The sequence below is a fragment of the Cibotium barometz genome, chromosome 24 (assembly GCF_041138505.1).
Source record: "Cibotium barometz isolate CiBa-2024 chromosome 24, ASM4113850v1, whole genome shotgun sequence".
Taxonomy (NCBI): Eukaryota; Viridiplantae; Streptophyta; class Polypodiopsida; order Cyatheales; family Cibotiaceae; genus Cibotium; species Cibotium barometz.
Genome location: NC_141069.1, coordinates 45462965 through 45468886, shown reverse-complemented (window position 1 = coordinate 45468886; position 5922 = coordinate 45462965).

Below are 5922 nucleotides of genomic sequence, written 5' to 3'. Positions count from 1 at the left end.
AAGCATAAAAATTAAGAAAACTATAGATTTAAAATTAAAAAATGAGTAAGAAATTAGCTTACATGGAGCTTGTAAGCTCTCCTTTGGCTTGAGGGATTGAGGGTTCTACTCTTCCTTGAAGAAATAGTGGCCACCAATTCACTTTGGAGAGGATTAGGCTAAAAATAATTTAATTATTAAGAAATTCAATGTTAAATGGCTCAGGATAGCAGGAGCAAAGTAACAGTGCTTAAACACCATTGAGCTTTGACAAAGGGGAGGCTTCTATTTATAGGAAAATGTGAGCCTCTAACCAAGCAAACTGATTCTAGAATTTTCCATATTAGTTTGGTCAATTTTTGACCATTTTTGGGTTAGTTCAGCTTACTTTTTGGATCTAGTTGACACAGGAGAGAGGAGAGATGAAAATATCTCATTATTTTTGAGCTCAAAACTCCTCCACAGAGATGTGAAATAGGTGCCTCCTTCATGACGGGAGATCCCCACACTTAGGTGTCAAAAATGCATTATTTTCTCTAAATATCTCTTAATTTTTAACTAATAAACCTTGTACTCAGTTAACTCTTCATCTTATGTGAGCATTTACTCATTTTTGGGGGTTTTTCTTTTATTTTTCAATTTATCTCCTCCCTACATTTGGATTAATCTTATTGGTCCATAGGAATCTTAATTGGACCATAATCCCAAAATTTTTGAAAATCTGGACCCTTAGGCTAAGGTCCTTTTTACCTATTTTCAATTAATTCCAATTGCACATTGGAAAGTTCTTTTTGAATTTTTGTTTCAGGGGAAACCATTTTAGACACTAGGAGGATTTTTATATCAAAAAATATCTCAATTTTGAATTACCTCCCTCTAGACATTTTCTCTCTCCAGGCCAAAATAGGGTAAAACATGATCTTTCTTTTATTTCAGAGAGGGGAATAATTATAAGATTAGAAGGGCAGGTTCTTACACTTGCACACCTTAAAAAATTTACTTCATCTATTGTACCATAACAAAATTGAGTCTTATTTTAGGGACCCATCAATCTAGCCTTACCCCATCCACCAGTCACGTGGGTTAGCCAACTACCCAACCACTGTAGTGATGGGATCCATTTAAAAATTTGGTTAGGTTTTGTCCTGGGTACGAGGAAAAAGAGTTCGCAGGTCCCCTAGCCGGATATTCATGCAAACTTAAATCTAGTCACACCAATATGAAATTGCCTTTTTCACAGATTCAACTGTCTTTAAAACAATCATTTAATGAAATCATAGTATCACTGATCAGAATCCTCCAAAATATTCGGTTGAATTCTCATTTCTAATCATTCCTTCATCGGTGTACCTATGGCATCATTGGCAACTAGAACGCTCACCACCTGTCCACTTAGGGGTCTTTTCGATGGTTCCTAGCTCATAGTACTCGGCAATATATTCACATATCAAAATGGAATCTCCGTTGAAGATCAGCAAGATCAACCAACAGATCCATATAAAAGAGCCATGGACTCATCCGTTGAGGACCAGCAAGGTCAATCAACCACATCCATGCCCGAATTCAGAAAACAACTCTTAGTCCTTGTTCCAATATCTTCCATGATGCACGTGTGGGTATCTTGGGCGACCCAGAGCTTGAGCACCGTATGGTCTCAGCACCCTCGAGGATCCTTCGCAGGTCGCCTAGCACTTCACTCATAGGCTGCTTCCTTGGTCCCTCATACACCGTACCGAAAGCTCATCATTTTAATCGAATCGAGGCTGGTCAAGACCTCGGTCGACCTTGCTATGCGAGATATCCTCCATTGACTCTCCGTCAGCTGTTGCAACTTTATTAGATAGGTCTCCCCGACCTCATTCACAAGACGGTCAAAATGTTTTCCCAACATTTTTGACACAAAATAGTCATTTAAAAACAAGTCATAAATACAATTTCTATAACAAACCCTCGTCTTTCCACATTGTTCCACATCAATTCTCATTTATTTCATATTTATTCCCATTCTTATCACATCATTTTCCATCTCATCATATCTTTTCTCATTTATCCGCATCAAATCTCATCCACTCGCATCTACCCATATCCACATCTCATCACATCATATTCGTTCACATCACACACCACATCTATCTCCCTTTACATCACATCACATTCATTCATATCCATCACATTCATTCGTTCATATCCACCATATACATTCTCATAACTATCCCATCATATACATTCTATCCACATTATATCACATCACTTCTATCAACATCATATCTAATTCATACACATCTCATCTCATTCATCCACATCCATCCAATTAATCACATGTACGACTACTCACATCTATCCATACATTCATATCTATCACTTCACATCCACATATATTCATGTCACATCACATCTCTTTACATCACATCACATTCTTTCACATACACATCTATATCCATTCTTTCACATACATCCACAACCATTCTTTCACATACTCATTCACATCCATTCTTCACATACTTATTCACATCCATTTTTATCACATACATTTACATCAATTCTTTCACACATCCATTCTTCACATACACATTCACATCCATTTTCATCTCATACATTCACATCCATTCTTTCACATACTCATTTACATCCATTCTTCACATACTCATTCACATCCATTTTCATCACATACATTCACTCACATCCCATATCATTCATTTACATATTCATTTACATCCTGATTAACATGACATCACATCTCATCCATTCATTCACATCTATCTGATTCACATCACATCTCATCACATCGTTTCACCTCACATCTCATCACCTCTATTCACATCACATCCATCCATCCATTAATTCACATCTATCTGATTCACATCACATCTCACCACATCTATTCACCTCACATCTCATCACCTCTATTTACATCACATCCATCCATCCATTCATTCACATCTATCTGATTCACATCACATCTATTCACCTTACATTCTCATCACCTCTATTTACATCACATCCATTTATCCATTCATTCACATCTTATCACATCTATTCACTTCACATTCTCATCACCTCTATTCACATCACATCACATCCATCCATTCATTCATTCACATCTATCTGATTCACATCACATCTCATCACATCTATTCATAGAATTTAAACATAGAGTTTAAGAGAATTCTAATTTTGATATAAAAATTCTTTATGCATAAAAATCATTTTTAATGAGAATAACACTTTTGAAAAAAAAATCCTTTATCCATCTTTCTATGCATAAAAATCAATTTTAATGAGAATAACACTTTTGAAATAAAAATAATTCCTTTATGCATCTTTCTATGCATAAAAATCAATTTTAATGAGAGTAACACTTTTGAAATAAAAATAATTTCTTTATGCATCTTTCTATGCATAAAAATCAATTTTAATGAGAATAACACTTTTGAAATATAGTTTAAGAGAATTCTAATTTTGATAAAAAATTCCTTTATCCATCTTTCTATGCATAAAAATCAATTTTAATGAGAATAACACTTTTGAAATAAAAATAATTCCTTTATGCATCTTTCTATGCATAAAAATCAATTTTAATGAGAATAACACTTTTGAAATAAAAATAATTCCTTTATGCATCTTTCTATGCATAAAAATCAATTTTAATGAGAATAACACTTTTGAAATAAAAATAATTTCTTTACGCATCTTTCTATGCATCAAAATCAATTTTAATGAGAATAACACTTGAATTATAGAAAATTCCTTTATGCATCTTTCTATGCATAAAAATCAATTTTAATAATTAATATCAGTGATATCCATGCATATTCATAGGTGAATATGTACATAGAGTAATCAGAATATTTCTTTTAAATGCAAAAATGGTGGGAATTACTCTTTTGGAATAACATTGAAAGATCCCTGCCCCCTCTGCGCAATGAATTCCGGTGCTCGCAGCGGAAGTAGCACTTCATTGCGCGGAGCAGGATCCCTCACTCAGGGCCTCGCCCACGGATATTCGGACAAGAGACTAATCCCTTGGTTCTTCAAAAACTGAACCCAGAAAAACTTTCCCCTACTAGAAAGCACGGGCGATTCCTCCACGATATTTGTACTCTAACGTAGTCAGGGTCATTACTGACCAAACTGATTCGACCGAACCTATGAGTCACTTGATCAGATCAAGGAAGAAACTTGCACTTGGATCATAGAAACCAACACTTTTTTCCCCATCTAGAGGCACAGCCGTTGATTCTTTTTCCATAGAACAATTACTATCCAGGATTTACTTCATCTATCGTACTATAACAGAATTGAGTCTCAATGTACGGATCCATCAATCCAGCCTAAGGTTCCCCATCCAATCCCATGGGTTAGCCAACTACCCAACCACAGTAGTGATGGGATCCAATTAGGAATTTGATTAGGTTTTGTCCCGGGTACCAGGGAAAAGAGTTCCCAAGCCCCCTAACCAGATATTCATGCAAATTTAACGCCAGTCACACCACTTACACACCTAATATGAAATTGCCTTTTTCATAGATTCAGCGATCTTTAAAACAATCATTTAATGAAACCATAGTGTCACTGATCATAATCCTCAAAATCTCTGGTTGTCCTTATTTCCAATCATTCCTTCATTGGTGTATCTATGGCATCATTGGCAACCAGAACGCTCACCACCTCTCCACTCAGGGGCCTTTTTTATAGTTCCTAGCTCATAGTAGCCGGCAATATATTCACTTATAAAAATCAAGATGGAATCTCCGTTGAAGATTAGCAAGATCAACCAACAGATCCATATAAAAGAGCCATGGACTCATCAGTTGAGGACCAGCAAGGTCAATCAACCAAATCCATGCCCGATTTCAGAAAAAAACTCTTACTCCTTGTTCCAATATCTTCCATGATGCATGTGTGGGTATCTTCGGTGACCCAGAGCCCGAGCACCATATGGTTAGCACCCTCTAGGATCCTTCACAAGTCACCTAGTGCTTCACTCATAGGCCGCTTCCTTGGTCCCTCATCCACCGTACCGAAAGCTCACCATTTAAATCAAACCGAGGCTGGTCAAGACCTCGGCCGACCTTGCTATACGCGAGATCAGCTATTGCAACTTTATCAGTTACGTCACCCACGACCTCATTCACAAGGCGGTCAAAAATGCTTCCCTTGCATTTTTGACATAAAATAGGTCATAAATACAGTTCTTATAATGAACTCTCGTCTTTCACATTATTCCACATCCGTCCACATTACTTAATCCATATCCAATTTATATGTATACCTATTCTCATCCAATCACATCATTTTCCATCTCATCACATCTTTCCTCATTTATTCTCATCACATCTCATCCACTCGCATCAACCCAAATTCACATCCCATCACACCTCATTCATTTCACATCTATCTCAATTTACACATCACATCTCATCTCATTCATTTCACATCTCATCTCATTCATTCTTATCCCGATTCACATCTCATTCATTCACTCACATCGACATCACATCCTTTCACATACACATCCACATCCATTCTTCCACATACACATCCACATTTATTCTTCCACATACACATCCACATCCATTCTTCCACATACACATACACATCCACATCCATTCTTCTCCACATACACATCCACATCCATTCTTCCACATACTTATCTACATTCATTTATTCTTCCACATACACATCCACATCCATTCTTCCACATACTTGTCTACATTCATTTATTCTCCACATACACATACACATCCATTCTTCCACATACACATCCACATCGACTCTTCCACATACATATCCACATCCATTCTTCCACAAACACATCCACATCTATTCTTTCGCATACACATCCACATCCATTCTTTCACAAACACATCCACATCCATTCTTTCGCATACACATCCACATCCATTGTTCCACATACACATCCACATTCATTCTTCCACATCG